The sequence below is a fragment of the Pinus tabuliformis genome, chromosome Q, assembly GCF_031772625.1.
Source record: "Pinus tabuliformis cultivar Carrire ecotype Pingquan chromosome Q, CPIR1, whole genome shotgun sequence".
NCBI lineage: Eukaryota > Viridiplantae > Streptophyta > Pinopsida > Pinales > Pinaceae > Pinus > Pinus tabuliformis.
Window position 1 is genome coordinate 1187232696 of NC_142296.1, and position 17061 is coordinate 1187249756.

The following is a 17061-nucleotide window of genomic DNA, read 5'->3' on the forward strand; positions in this document are numbered from 1 at the left end:
ACTCCTTCTCTGATTCAGAGGATGAAGTCTCATGGGCTCGTTTCTGGGAGCTTGCTGTAACATGGATGTGCCCCATAGTGTCTGTGGGCGTAACCATCGACTGAGGCGCCTGTTCTGGTTCTGAATCGCTTTCCTCCTTCTCCATACTTGGGGAGCTAGAGTTCCCAGCTGGCGGCGGTGGACAGGGAGCCCAACGCTTGGGCTTGGATTTTGCGAAGATGCCTTTTTTCGTTCTTGCTGTCAGCGAAGGGCAAGAGTTATGCAGGTGCCCTGTTAGGTGACAATGGCGGCATCGGAAGGCAGTGTTTTCGTACTTTAGAAACTGGGTCCAGACAAAGTCATTGATCTTGAGATTGATATACTCTGGCAATCCCTTGCTTAAGTCAAGCTCCACACATACTCTAGCATATGTATAGAGACCTTGCCGTTCCCTCTTGTAATCTCCCATTAAAAAGCAACCCAAGGTATTGCCTATTAGCCTGTATACTTCTGTGCGCCACAGGTGTATTGGGAGATTTGGAAGTCTGATCCATACAGGAGCTTTAGTGATGGCTGCTGAAGCTGGGTCAAAGTCTGGAAACCATGGAGTTAAGAAGAGGCCTGCTGAACCCATGAACCAAGGGCCTTCTTCTAATGCATTTTCGTAGTGCTCGAGGTTATCGAACAACACTATAAAATATCCCTTTGCACAGAAATACACCTTGCAACGGTCGGTCCAGTTGTCCTTGATCCAGTCATAAAGATCCTTTGAGCGTGGCCAGAGCCCATTGAATCTGCAGATGATGGCCCTTTCAGCAAATTTTTGGGTTTCGTCTGCTAGATCAGAGAAGGAGATCTCAACCGAAGGAACTTCCTCCAATTTATCAACCAAAAAAGGTTTGGGTTTGGGAGGTTCCGGGGTTGCGGGAATCTCAGAGTGGACTGCGTCTTTGTAGGAGTTTGGAGGAGCAAAAGAGGATTGCCCTGCAGCTCCACCTCTCAAGCGAAAGGAAAACACTAAAGAACTGTTGCTTTTTATGCTGTAAAAAGAGAGAGGAAGAGGATCTTCGAGCTGTTTACCTTGGAAAATAAGTCTCTGAAGGGCTGAGGGGATCCCTAGTTTGAGCTCCAGATTTGCTTTGAGGTTCTGCACCAGATCTGTAGGGTTTACCCATTGCAGAATGGTTTTGCCAGATATCTGTGTTATTTGAATCTGAAAGGGGGAAAAGGAATTTTCAAAAGATTTCTGGAGCAGCACGGGGCTAGAGTCTTTTGCATCTTCCAGCTCTTGACGCAAAGGAGGCCGCAGGTGAGAGGAAGACTTTTGCCTGAGGTATTTTTTGCTCCAACGCGGATCTGCTGCAAAGGGATCTGTGATTCCTCTGTGTAAGCGCTGCGTCAGGGTGAAAAAGGCCCAGATCTGCGCAGCCGAGAGCAGAGAAATCTCTAAACATCGAGGATCCAGGTCCATATTCCACCCCCAAACTCGATCTTCGACCCTGTCCTTTGAAATCGACCCTATCTCATCCGATCGGAACCGTGTCTTGCCAAAATGGGGCATGGGAAGTATGCGCCTCTGTATTTCATAGACGCAACTGGATCTGCCATGCCTGAGCAGTGTGATCACGGAGGGGAACGCATCTAGACAAGGTTGGGTGAGGATCGGTTGAATTAGAGTGAAAAACTCTGGATGAGAGGCTGGTGCCGCCCTGAGGTAATCGACCTGCACCCAGAAGAAAGGGAGATACGCCGGTCTCTGTTTGCTGTAGTTTGAATCATTTAAATCCTTCCCTTCAGTGAATTCGACCCAGGGCGAGAGGGAAGCTTCAGGTGTTGAGTAACCAGCGTACCGGCTTCTGTCCGTTCGAGAGCAGAGCATACCTTCAGGGGCTGCGGCGGCGCAGTCTTCTGAAACCCTAATACCGAAAAACGCCTCCATCGCAGCCGTCACCTGTTATAGCTCTTTCAAAAATGTATCTTGACCCAAGGATTAATATTACAAACGCTATGAATATCGATATATTATAGGAATGTGAACCTTTAGATTAGTAAACCCAACAAATTGATATTATAAACCCAAGGAAATAATAAACCCAAGAGATTAATACTAAAAAACCAAGAGTTTATAAACCCAAAGGAATAATATTAAACCTAAGGGATTAATATTATAAATACTAGGTATATAAACACTTAGATAAATACTTAAACCATGAAATAAACATGGTTGATGATGGTTTCACATGATTAATTTTAGCATTCAGACAATCTTTGTTAGAATGTGATGTTGGACCAAGGATGACCATGTTTAGCCATGGTTTATTTTCATATTGAGATAATATTTGTCACAATGCGACATTGGACAAAGGTTGACCATGATCAACCATCGTTGACGATGGTTGACAATAGTTGACCATGGATGATTTTCATATTGTGATAATCTTTGTCATAATGTGACATTCGACCATGGTTGATATTTATATTAAGACAATCTTCACCACAATGCGACATTGGACCATGGTTGACCATGATTCACAATGGTTGATTTTCATATTGTGACAATATTTGTCACAATGTGAGATTGGACCATGGTTGACCAAGATTATAAATGCATTGGATTTATATTAAATCGTAGGAATATGAATATTATAAACCCTATGAATAATATTATACCCTAGGAATATGAACCCATAGATTAATAAAAGTAAGAAATTGATATTGCACCCATCATTATAAACACAAGCAATTTATAAACCCAAGGGTTGACCATCATTATAAACTTGAGGGATTTATATTGCAACCAAGGATTGATATTATAAACCCTACGAATATGAACCCTTGGATTAATAAATGCAAGGGATTGATATTATAAACCCAAGGTAGTAATAAACTAAACTAATAAATACTAAAAACCCAAGGGATTATAAACCCAAGGGAATAATATTAACCCCAATGGATTAATAATATAAACCCAACCCAACAGATTAATAATATAAACCCCAACCCAATGGATTAATAATATAAACCCAATTTGTTTAAACCAAAATATAAATATTATAAACAAAAAAAAAACATGGTTGACCATGCTTAACTGTCGTGACAATGTTTGTCAGATTGTGACGTCCAATATATTTATGTCACAATGCAACAATGTATATCATAACGTGACAATATTTGACATATTGCAATGTTTGTTAGATTGGTACATTTGTCACATGGCTTCATGAAGTTCACCATGGTTGAATATGGTTTGACTAATTTAACCATGTTTGACCATATTTTTTTATGATAAGAGTATGCTTATCTATATTGGTAATGGAAGGTTATAGTTGACCATGTTTTACCATGGTGACCTAGTTAACGATATTAACTATGGTTGGTGATGTTGAGCAAGGGTTCACCATGTTTTTTAAATGTTGATTATGGTCATTATGATTGACCAAATTTGACAATGGTTGACCTAGGTTGTCCATGGTTGAACATGACTAACCATACTTGATGAAGGTCAACCATGGTAAATAGAGTCAACAATGGTTGACAATGGTTGAACATTGAATTTTCAACAAACATATGGGAGTAGATAATGGTATGGATGAGTTTCACTAACTTGGTACAATATTTAGAAAAAATTGTGAATTGTAGGATATCTCATGACAATTTAGTGGCCACTCAATTCTCATCAAGGTTTGAATGATGATTAAAGAGTCACCCTATACTAACTCTCATAACTGCTTTGGTCCCCTTTAAACACTTCACTAATTTTAAGTTTAAAAAAATGCTTTCATGAAGTTAATCATATCAATAAAGAAATTTGCATCATCTTATTATTTCTTTCTATTCAATTTCCCTTTTTCAAATACTTCAAATTTATTAAAATTATATTTAATATGTTTTTTAAATTTATCCAAATAATATTACATGAAAGACTATAAAATAAATAATAATGAAATAAATAAATTAAAATATTTGTTTTTCATTTCATAATACATATTAATTATTAATTCTTTTATATTCTATTTATTTTAAAACAATTAACTTTATTGAAAAAAAAAATTATAGTCTAAATAATTAAAAATATAAACTGAATTAAATTAAAAATCCAATTATTCATAAAAATTAAATATATTTATATCATAATTACTAAAAAAAAATTATTATATTTTTATGTTGTTCTAAATAATTTTTTCATAATATTCAAAACTAACTTTTCTTATAATTTAAATATTTACAAATCTAAGGAGGTAAGTAATCAACAACACCAACTCTTAATCCTTATTATGACTTAAAGAAATCTCATTTAAATATTTTAAACAAAATACTTTAAAAATAATTGATTAATCTATATTTATATTAATTATTATAATTATATTTAAAAATTAAAAGTTATTATAAATGGTATTTTTAATATTTAATTAATTAAGAAATCTATATATATAAATCAATTAAGCCTGGCCATATCTTTCTCTCGAAATTACTAGATTTTTGTACATACATCTGCATCCCAACCTCATACCCTCCTAAACATTTTCCATAAGCTTGGCCATATGTTTATATGAAAATTGCCAACTTTCTTTACATGCATCCTCAGCGAAAACTCAGGCACTCCTTAACATTTTGGGACTACTGTGGAGAGGGGAGAATAGAAGCAACTCCATTAGATAGAACATAGTGAAAGGGTGAAATTGATGGACAAGTTAATCAAACTCACAGACACTTGGGAATTGGACACACGTTATCAATGTTTTGAAATGGATAATCATCTTATTCTGAAATACACCTTTCCACTACCATGACAAGTGTATGTGTAACGTTTTGTAATCCTCCTATTCTTGTTATGGTAGGTGTGTGTAACGTTTTGTAATCTTCCCATTCTCGTTAATCCTCATAGGTGTCAATTAACAAATGGCATGGTAAATTTTTAATGAGGCTTTGTAAAAAATTAATTTAAACAAGGTTTAATCATGTGATTTAGATATGCAGGGAAGTTAGTGGTGTGAATTCCATCCATTGATATAGTGGCGATGAGGAGAATATACTAGCATCTTTAAATTTAGATCCTCTGATCAATTTTTTTAATTAGTAAAATGATTAAAGTCCCCAATTCCAATTGGGGGGATGCCTATCGGCATAATAAAATCCAAAATTTATGAAAAATAATTGTAAGATTTATTTTATTTTTATTTTTATTTTTTCTGAGAAGAAAAAAATACTGGCCTTATATTAAATTGTAAAGACTAGTATATTTTTCTTTGAGAAAATGTTTTCATCATTTACTACATGTCTTATCTCAGATATTCTAGTAAAATTATTAAGATGATACTAAATGAGAATATAGCATATCAAGAAGTGTCCCCATACTTCATCTAGTTCATATGTGAAAGAGCATATAACAAAATAAAAAAGAGAGCAAAATTGTTGTATACAGCTCACAGGGGCTTCACTCAATGAACCTATGACATATCACGTGCGTTCGTGGCATAATAAACAATAACCCTAGTTTGACTACATATTGGAAAATATCTCTAAAACCACATTATTTAACCCCCCACTAATATGAACCTAATACACCTTCTCAATTTAAGAAACCCCTACTTTCACTAGATATTGTAGGTATCCATTTTTTCGTTAACTTTTTTTATACCCCTTTATATTTTTTCATTAACTTTGAGCTCCATTTTATATATTTGCTAATATAAAAACCCTTTATCCCCTAATATATGTTCAACATATTATGTCATTTTTTCCTTAATATATATCCCCCAATATGAACCCACATGGTACGGTATTGCTTCCTTAGTGAAGCCCCCGTGATACAGCTATGGCAATTTAATTTTCCCCTCCTCCCTTATGTGTGTATCTTCAGTAAAGGAGAAACTCAAGATTCCATATATTCCATTGAGTCCAACTTTTGACAGTTTATCTGCTTCCATACATTCTTCTCTATATATGTGGTTGATAGTGTAGTTCATAAGATAACTGAGGATGTGTTTTACCCTTTTTATTCATCCATCCAAAGTAGGAGGACCGAAATCTGTAAACCCATGTATGCCATCTATCAGAGATTTAGTCACCATATATGTGAAGGTTGTGCATTTGTTTTTCTTTCGAAAAACCAAAGTAGTCCCCATAATGCCATAAATTATGCTCTAGTATTGGTACCAGGTCCACCATTCCAAGATATGTTATACTGTGAGCATTCATTGAGATTAATAACAACCCTGCACCCGCATATGCCCAGTTGTGCTGCACCATCTAAGAATGCAACAGGAAAAAGGGTAGTCAATGTAAACATATGATTTAATGATATTTTTGTGGATCATGCAAAGGATCGATTTTCAATGACCAAGATAGTGTTCTGTGACATATCTAAGAAATATTAAATTGTTGTCCATCGAAAATATACATGTTCCTAGTGTTCCAAATTTCCCATATAGTATAAAGGGGCACTTCCTTGTGTTTTCCAAAACCCACAGACCACATATTTATACATTGTTCAAAGTTAAGTGCCCAGTTAATGTGAATATGTAAGATATGTGCAATATTACTCCAAACTTGACGAGTAGTTGGGCATGTGAATAAGATATGTTCACCTATTTTTGATGATGACCTGTAAAAAATACACAAGGCATGTGTTATAGCATCATTCAACACTCTTGTAGTTATGATGCTCTTATATGGCCTTGGGCAGCCTTTTCTCATTCATAATTGATCACTTATTAAAATAAAATAAAAAAAATTAAATTCCATACATGACTCCACCCTTATAAAAGCACGTGTACACACGGGTACCATAATTTTGAACCTGCGTACATAATTTAAAATATGAAAAAATAAAATATTTCCTATTTCTCGAGCGGGGTTTATGGATTTTACCAAAAGCCCGCCTATAGGAGCCCATTGCCTAACTGAATCAATTGATTTCTGGTGATATTTATACACCTCATGGAAAGGCCTAAATCATAGAAGGAGATAGCATATCGACATTATAGTCCCTTTATCCCCAGATCAAGTATGATTTTCTTTGTGCCTCTTGTACTCCCAGTGATAGGAAACCATTATTTCCTTGCGGAGATGTTCATCTTCCAGTATATGACATCCTTTTGCACATGTTGGGAGGTGATTTTTGAGGCTTGGGCTGGACGGATCTAGAGGAAGGTTTCGTTGGTGCCGTGGTTGGATCAGGCTGTATTATTCCACTACTATTTGTTGATATCAATAAAGAAGCTCTGACATGTTCTTGAAATGTTTCGATCTCAATTTTTTTATGATTCATGTCTAATATGTCATGTTTATACTTGATGATCTAACATACTTATTATATACACACTTTGAACTACTTATTATCAAGGAAAATTTTAGGGGCTAATATTCGCAAGTGAGCTAATTTTCCAGTTTTTTTCCAAAAAAAAGATTCGCCAATTTCCATTTTTTCTAAAAATGTTTCGCCCACATTTTATAGAATAAAATTATTTTACCTTAAAATTGCCAAAATTTTTATATAGACTATTATAAAATCATTAGAAATATAAATATTTTTACAAAAATAATTCCAAACATTTTACAATTTGAATGTTAGGGACTAGTAAGATTCACCAATGTTTCTAAACTTTAAGATAAACTTCCATCCTTAAAATTTTCCTTGCTTGTTATGTATATGCTTCTTTGGAGGGTTTGGACCCTACGGGATCAACATCAAACGTAGGACCTCTGGGTACTTTTCACAAACCTAGCTTTAGTATTTTTCATAATTTTCTTGCTTGGATGTATGCTTCTTGTTGATAGTCTGCCTTCGATCTATTGAGGTTGTCAACCCTTACCGTAGGGAAGTTTTTCCCGCAAAAAAAACTGGTGACTCCACTGGGGAATATAATCTCGTATTTACTAGAAGGATTGTTTTGTCCTTGATCAGGGATTTTCTATCTTGTTTCTTGATTTTTCCAGTCTTATTGATTCATTTTTAGTTTTGGCAGTTAGTCTGACCTTTTGGGTCGAGCCTATACTTTTTATTTTTTCGTATTTTTCTGCGTATATGCGCTTTTCTTTGTGTACAATAGCGTACACACATGGTTTCTTCCAAAGAAACCTGTGTACATGCATTTTTCTTCAGACACAGTCACATGTACACGCGAATTTGCTTATACACAATCACGTATATTTAGGAAAATTTGAATTTTTCAATTTTTTACCTTCAGTTTGGGGGAGTAGCCTGGATTTCCCACTTTTTAAGAGTCATTTGCAGTATGGAATGATCTTGTTTCTTGTTAGTGTTGGTTTCTTTGTCTTTTTTGCAAAAATATTGTGTCAACCTAGGGTTTGTGATTTTCTTGAAGTTTTGTATTCTTGAGTTTGGATTTCAGACCTTTTGGTAAAGTGTCTGATTGTTCTATGCATCTGGAATAGAGAGTTGTTTTTCAACTTGCCTTATGATCCAATCTTTTCATTGCTTCATTTGCATTCTTGAAGTTGCCTCTTTTTGTTTCTTCTTGCTTGTTTGAGAAAGGTCTTTGCAATTTTGGTTCAGTGAAAGATTTTGGTCCTCTGAAATATTTTGTTTCCTAAATCTTTTATGTGTCTTTCAGATCAAGTTGTTCAAGTGTTTTTTACCTCTTAGTCACTTTGGTCTTATCATTTCGGTGATCATTTATGGCTGGTGAAATTTGGTGTCTTTTCGCTTGATTTTGATCTTGAAGTGATTGGTTGCTTTGCCTTCTTGAATCTTTTATTCGAAGTCCTTAAAAGAAAAAGTGAAGTCTTCTTGGATATTTGTTTCTCCTTGCCTCAGTTAAATTTTGACTTTAGCATATTAAAATATCACATTTGTTTGTTTAGAGCATTCCATATAATCTTGCATTTATAGTATGGATTAAGTAGTTTGCATTTTAGGCACTTTTTGAGTCTCTTTCGATAGATGATAATGTGTGAGCATGTTTAAAAGAGAAAAAAGTTTTTTGCTTTCATAGATTTCTCGTAGAACCTTGTAGAGATCAATTTTCATCGAAGAAAAAGAAGTTGCATTTTGCATGTAGCCTAGTTTTCTATTGAATTTTTTGTGTGTCATAACATCATAAGTTTCATTTCTTCTACCCCTGAATTAAGTAACAACCAATAAAATCAAGTGCTTAATCTAAAATGAACTTGACTTTTCTTTTTGTCATCGATACATAAATTAGTCTAGGGCATTTAGGGCCTTGGAATAGGTATGTGGAGAGTAAAATCTCCAGGATACTCTTTTCCTAATAGCAGAAATTCTTCTTTGGGTGGTGGAATTTTTTTGCTCCCCCACACTTACCATTCCTGACAACTTTAAACTTTCCAGATCTTTCAAAGTTGACGAATGATCCAATTCGATACAATCCGGCTTGGCCTCTGGTTCCCATAAAAATTCCTTCCGATATTCCTGAATTTGAAGGGAAGTCTGGGGAGGATCCGACTGATTATATAACCACGTTCCATTTATGGTTCTCATCGAACTCCTTGATCGACAATTCGATCAGGCTGAGATTATTCCAACGCACCCTAACTAGAAACGTTGCAAAATGGTATATTGAGCTAAAAGGGGGTACCTTTGCTATGTTTGGTGAACTAGCTACTATGTTTTTAAACCATTTTCAGTTGCATGTATGATATGATGCTAGAACTAAGCTTCTAGCCAGTTTTTAACAAGACAAAGCAACTCATTTTCTGACCATATCCAAAAGTAGCATAAAAGGAAGAGGCTCATTAAGGCCTATATCCTTGATGAATTCCTTATCACATGGTTTTTGAAATATTTACAACCATAAATTTCTAAGGATGTGTCGCTCTCCGGAGTGTTCACTTAAGAACAAGCCATCTTTAGAGCCTAGTAGTTAGAACTTATATATTCTCAATCTGGAGTCCTCTATAAGATTCTGCTTGATGCTCTATTTGTCAATTTAATTGTCTTAAATTGATTGCATAAATTATCGATCGGAGTTGGTAAAATTCGAGACTGTGTGGTGAAGAGGATCATGTTGTTGCAGTATGTTTCGACCGAGGAGCCGGATGCAGACATTTTGACTAAGGCATTGTCAAAATGAAAATTCGAGTTCCATAGAGACAGGATCGGGGTCACAGATAATCCCTTTCTTGTTGAGAGGGAGTGTTGAAAATAGCAACAGGAAATGCTAAAAATAGAAATGATAAAAATAACATTGCTATAGATAGCATTTCGGGATACATTCCAATTTTAATTAGTCCCTGAATTAAAATTGTGAATTAAAATTCGAATTTGAGCTCAGCAGCTATTTGTAAAATAATTAATCAATTCATCTTGAGTTAATTAGTTAGAGAAAATCAAACATGAAGTCTATGTGAAGACATGCAACAGTTATCCCTTTGATTGAGGAGGTTATCCCTTAATTAAGGAGATCATGATGAGTTGTACTTTGACTTGTAATTAGTTAGCTCAATTAACTAAGTTAAGTCTAGTTAGATTAGTTCCAATAGTTTGTGGAACCGATTGTGAGTTAAGTTAGTAAATGCATGCATGCATGCAACTAGTGTACTTTAGATAACTGAATATTCTCTCATAAATAACTCATGCATGTCAATTCAGACAGAGACCCAGTTGAGATCAAAGGGTGGGATAGTGTACTATCAGTTGCAGGAATATTCCCATGAGGATATCTCTTGCATGTAGAAGGAATTCTTTCCTTGAGGATTGCACAATTATTTTTGAGTTTGGTGAGCAGTGTGTGAGGTAATTACACACAGGTGGCAGCTTGAGGACCCGGGAGAAATTGCACAAGGAAATATGAGGCTTGGAGGACTGAAGGAAGGCATATGTGTTGTCTATTCTGTCTATGAGCAGTAGTGAGGGATTGTATTGAGAGCTGGATAGCTTGTGAGCTAAATCTTTGTGTAATCCTGAGATATTTCCACTTGTATGATAATACAGATAGTGGGGTTTATAGCTGAGGCTTTCCCCAGAGTATTCTTCTATGTTTCACGTGTGATTGATTTCTTCTTCATCTGTTATGTGTTCTATTTGATCTTGCTCAAAATTGATAAAGCTTCTGTAGAAATTTCACTTGTAGAACAAACCGATATATGCAATGTCCTAAAGCATAATACTTGTTCTACTTCTACAAAACATTAAGCGGAAGCATAATCGAAATCATGAGCAACATCAAGTAGAAACATGCATAACTGATCAAGAGAATTAATCACACATAACACAAGATATATCCAGGAAAAGCACTAGCATAAAACCCCAACCATGTATTATCAATCAAGTGGAAATCCTATTCACAATACAAGAAGAATTAGCTCACAAGCTATTCAGTTCTCAATGAACTATGAAGATATGAAGATATGTATCATGAACCACCCAAGCCCTGTTTATATAGGTTTTCCCTATGGTCCTTACATAGTTTTCTTAGGAAATAATAGCAAAAGCATATGCTATTAATTCCAACATACCGAAAACAACCAGTGGTCCAACTACATATTCCTTAAGAACACTAGTTCCTACACCATGCAAAAACTACTTACTAGAAATAGTTAAGCATCTGATAGTACACTGTCCCACATCTGATCTCAACTGGGTCTCTGACAGAACTAACATGCAACAGTTATCCATGAGTGAATCCTCAGTTATCTAAAATAATAGTTGTCACATGCATGCAAGCATTAACAAACTATATTTTATTATTTTAACAACTTTTTAAAATAATCTAACTGGACTTGACTACTTAGAACTAAGTCAATTGATTCTCTCATTATAGAACTGAACCTTATCTCCTTTAATCAAGGGATAAATTCCTAAATCAAGGGAGAAAATAATTGCATGATCTCACAAAGACTTCAAGTTTAATTTTCCATAATTAATTAACTCATGGAGATTAATTAATTAATATTTGAAACTGCTGTTAAGACCAAAATTAATTTTACTTCCTATAGATAGACTAGGGACAGACCAAAATTAATTTTACTTCCTATAGATAGACTAGGGACTGATATAAATAGGAAGGGACCCAAAAATGTTATTTTTAGAACTTTCTATTTTTAGTAGTTTCACCTCTCACCTAATGTGGCCAATGACCTCACTGGCCACTGCTATTTTTAGACATGCTATTTTTAGTAGGTATATTTTTAGCACATTCTAAATTTAGCATTTCTTGTTGCACATTTTTCAACAGCTTCTGCAAGTTTGTTTGTAGAAGTAGATCAAGTATTTTGCTTTAGTTACATTGCATTATCAGGTGATCTACGGTGAAATTTCTACATGGTATCAGAGGAAAGGTGATCAAAGCGGAGGACAATCTACAAAGAAGGGAGAAGTTCGAAGTTTGAAGTTCTTGATTATAGAAATCGAGTTCTTATCATATCTCAAAGTTCACCAATGGCGTTCAACGGTTTGAGACTCGAGTATGCCCTGGATGATAGCTCGAATTATATAGCCTGGAAGGATTGCATGGAAGCGGTATTAGAGGACAACGGTTTGAAGGACTTCATTTATCAAGAAGTCCCCAAGCCAGCAACAACTAATGCCCAAGAATTGGTGGAATGGAAGAAATGGGTGGCTAGAGCGAGGAGGATCCTTCTGGAGGGAGTTCGAGACCATATTGTCTCGAGTCTCCATGGGAAGGAGACACCGTTTTCAATGTGGAAGATGTTGAAGAATCTATATCAGAACAACAACGATCAGAGGAAGTTGGTGCTAAAAGACAAGCTTCGGAAAATCAAGTGTGAAAAGGGTGACACGATCTCTACATATTTGAACAAGCTCACCACTTGTAGGGATGAGCTTGGAAGTATAGGAATCATGATAGCCGATGATGACATGGTGAGTCTTTCTCTCCTCAGTCTTCCTAAGAGCTGGCATAACTACCAAGACTCAATAAATGGAAGAGAGAAACTGCTAGATTGGGAACGACTGTGGTTGGATATGATGCAGGAGGAGATGAGGAGAAGCACCAGAGATGGTTCTTCATCAAAACATGATGATGAAGAAAATATAGCCTTAGCAAGTTAGGCGAGGAAAGGGAAAGGGAAGGCTTCCCATTCCAAATCGAGTTCTTCCCATGGTGGGAAGAAGATTGACAAATCTAAAGTGCGATGCTTTAATTGTCATGAGGTGGGCCATTATGCAACAAATTGTCCATAGAAGAAATCCAAGAAGGGATCCTCGAAAGGATCCGATGGTGAGGCACTGGCTTCACAGTTCAAATTGGATTTCACCCTCATCACATGCATGGTTTCATCGATGGTGGGTTGTGTTTGGTACCTGGACAGTGGAGCCTCATTCCACATGACCGGCGGCAAGAGTTTATTTAGTACCTTAGAGGAGAAGGACCTCTAGATGCGCATAGAGATGGGTGATGATGGAAAGTACCATGTTTTAGGTGAAGGAATGGTTGTGTTTCAGAGGGAGCATGGAGCTCCTCTCAACTTGACTAATGTAAAGTATGTGCCTGGATTGAAGAAGAACCTGGTATCCGTCACAATGTTGGAAGACAAAGGCTATGATGTAGTCTTTAGTAAAGGAAAGGCATTCCTGAGACACATCAGCACAGGACAAACCAAGAGGATTGGGATTCGAGTAAAGAATCTCTACAAGCTGGAGGTAGATGATTGTGCCGCATTGAGTTCCAAAGCAAAGTTGGTTCAAAGCCAAGATATTGGCAAGCTATGGCATAGAAGATTGGGCCACTTGCACCATGGGGCCTTGAAGATCATGCAACAGATTTCTACCATACTTCCCAAGGGTAAACTTGAGCAAGTGGATACATGCAAAGGTTTTACCTTGGGTAAGTATGCAAAATATTCCTTTCAAGATCGAGACAGTTGAGCTGGAGAAATCTTGGAGCGAGTTCATACAGATGTGTGTGGACCATTCTTGACAGCCTCCACTGCTAAACAAAGGTACTATGTTATTTTCATTGATGATTTTTCTCATAGATGCTGGATCTATTTCATGCAGAAGAAGGATCAAACCTTCTCAAGGCTTTGTGAGTTCAAAGCCTTGGTTGAGAAAGAATCAGGAAAGAAGATAAGGGCCTTGCGAAGCGACAATGGTGGAAAGTATGTCTCTTAAGAGTTTAAGGACTTCTATGCAGTAGAAGGAATTTAATGGGAGTTGACGACACCCCATAACCCACAGTAGAATGGGGTGGCCGAAAGGAAGAACAAAACAATTGTGGGAGCAGCTCAGGCGATGCTACATGACCAAGGCCTACCACTTCATTTGTGGGTTGAGGCATGCAATACAACAGTATACTTGCAAAATAGAAGCTTGCATCACATACTGGGGACGAAGACACTAGAGGAGGCCTTCTCCGGGAAGAGACCAGATGTGAGTCACTTCAAGATCTTTGGCTCATCGGTATTTTACCATGTGACCAAAGATGCCCGGAAGAAGCTAGAGCCAACAACAGAGTTGGGGATACTTGTGGGGTACATTGATATGCCCCACAACTATCGAGTGTTCTTGCCTACCAATCATAGGACAGTGGTATGCAGAGATCTGAAGTTTGGTGAGCAGAAGTCCATGCGAGTATCCCTTGAGAGGGAGCTAAAATTGCATGCAAAGGAGGAACTTTTGGTTCCTAAGGAGGAGGAGCCTTAGACTGATGTAGAGCAGCCACATGCAGAGTATCTAGGAGTGGAGACATACACTCATGTAGAGTCTTCCAAAGATGGGCAGAAACGCTCAAGGGAAGCTGACATATTTTTGATGGATGCGAGAGAGCATGTGGGACAACCATCTTCTCAACGCAGACAGAGGAGGTCACCTGAGTGGTACACTGGTTACATGGCCCTACTTGGGGAGTGTGTACAGATCGAACCATCTTCCTTTGAGGAAGCAGTGCAACAGCTAGTTTGGGTTGCTGCTATGGTGGAGGAGTATGACTCCATAGTTAAGAATAGTGTTTAGGATGTTGTTCCAAGACCGAAGAACAAGTCAGTGGTGAGTTCCCGATGGCTTTATAAGGTAAAGCAAGCAGCTGATGGTAGTGTGGAGAAACATAAGGCAAGGTTTGTTTCTCGTGGTTTCTCATAGGTCGATGGGATCGACTATGATGAGACTTTTTCTCCTGTAGCAAGGTACTCATCTATCAGATCGATGTTGGCACTACCAGCACAGATGGGTTGGAAGATCCATCAAATGGATGTGAAGACTACATTCCTCAATGGCAAGATTGAGGAAGATGTGTACATAGAACATCTATAAGGATTTGAGACCTTCAATCGTGAGTCACATGTGTGCTGACTCAAGAGAGCTTTGTACGGCCTGAAGCAAGCACCTCGTGCTTGGTACACTAGGATCAACATCTATTTCACTGGGTTGGGCTTCACAAAGAGCAAAGCGGATGCGAACCTATACCACATCATGGTAGAAGGTAAGCCATTGATCATTGTTCTTTATGTTGATGATCTAATATTAACAGGTGATGATCAGTTGATCAAGTCTTGCAAGGAGGATCTTGCAAGAGAGTTTGAGATGAAAGACATGGGTATCATGCACTACTTTCTAGGCATGGAATGGTGGCAGAAGGATGGGGAAGTGTTTGTGTCTTAAGGAAAGTATGCTAATGAGATACTCAGGAGATTCCACATGGAGAAGTGCAAGCCCATGCAGACTCCTCTAGCAGGTAACTGGAGGAAGGAGGATGCTACTTCAGGTGAGGTAGTAGCTGCTACTATGTATCGACAACTTGTGGGTTCATTGATGTATTTAGTGAACACACGACCATATTTGTGCTTTGCGGTGAACAAGCTGAGTCAAGCTATGGTTCAGCCTACCAAGCTGTTTTGGAAGGCAGTTAAGCATGTACTGAGATACCTCAGAGGCACATCTAAGTATGTATTATGGTACAGAAAGACAGAGGGAGTGAAGCTCCAGGGCTTCACAGATGTAGATTGGGTAGGGAGTCAATCAGATTAGAAGAGCACTTTAGGAGGAATTTTCAACCTTGTTTCAGCTGCACTTTCTTGGTACAGTAGGAAACATAGTTCAGTTTCACTTAGCTCAACAGACGTTGAATACATGACTGCAATCCAGGCAGCATGTGAGGCCATTTGGATGCGGAAAATTCTAGTTAGATTGTTTGATCAGAGGATGGATCCAGTTGTGATATATTGCGATAATCAGAGTTGTATCAAACTCTCTGAGAATCTAGTATTTCATGACAGGTCCAAGCATATCGATATCCGGTATCACCATCTTCGAGACTGTGTGGTGAAGAGGATCATGTTGTTGCAGTATATTTCAACCGAGGAGCAAGATGCAAACATTTTGACTAAGGCATTGTCAAAATGAAAATTCGAGTTCCACAGAGACAGGATCGGGGTCACAGATAATCCCTTTCTTGTTGAGAGGGAGTGTTGAAAATAGCAACAAGAAATGCTAAAAATAGAAATGATAAAAATAACATTGCTATAGATAACATTTCGGGATACATTCCAATTTTAATTAGTCCCTAAATTAAAATTGTGAATTAAAATTCGAATTTGAGCTTAGTAGTTGTTTGTAAAATAATTAATTAATTCATCTTGAGTTAATTAGTTAGAGAAAATCAAACATGAAGTCTATGTGAAGACATGCAACAGTTATCCCTTTGATTGAGGAAGTTATCCCTTAATTAAGGAGATCAGGATGAGTTGTACTTTGAGTTGTAATTAGTTAGCTCAATTAACTGAGTTAAGTCTAGTTAGATTAGTTCCAACAGTTTGTGGAACTGATTATGAGTTCAGATAGTCAATGCATGCATGCATGCAACTAGTGTACTTCAGATAACTGAATATTATCTTATAAATAACTCATGCATGTCAGTTCAGACAGAGACCCGGTTGAGATAAAAGGATGGGATAGTGTACTATCAGTTGTAGGAATATTCCCATGAGGATATCTCTTACATGCATAAGGAATTCTTTCCTTGAGGATTGCGCAGTTATTTTTTAGTTTGGTGAGCAGTGCGTGAGGTAATTACACATAGGTGGCAGCTTGAGGACCCAAGAGAAATTGCGCAAGGAAACAGGAGGCTTGGAGGACTAAAGAAAGGCATTTGTGTTGTCTATTTTGTCTATGAGAAACAGTGAGGGATTGTACTGAGAGCTGGA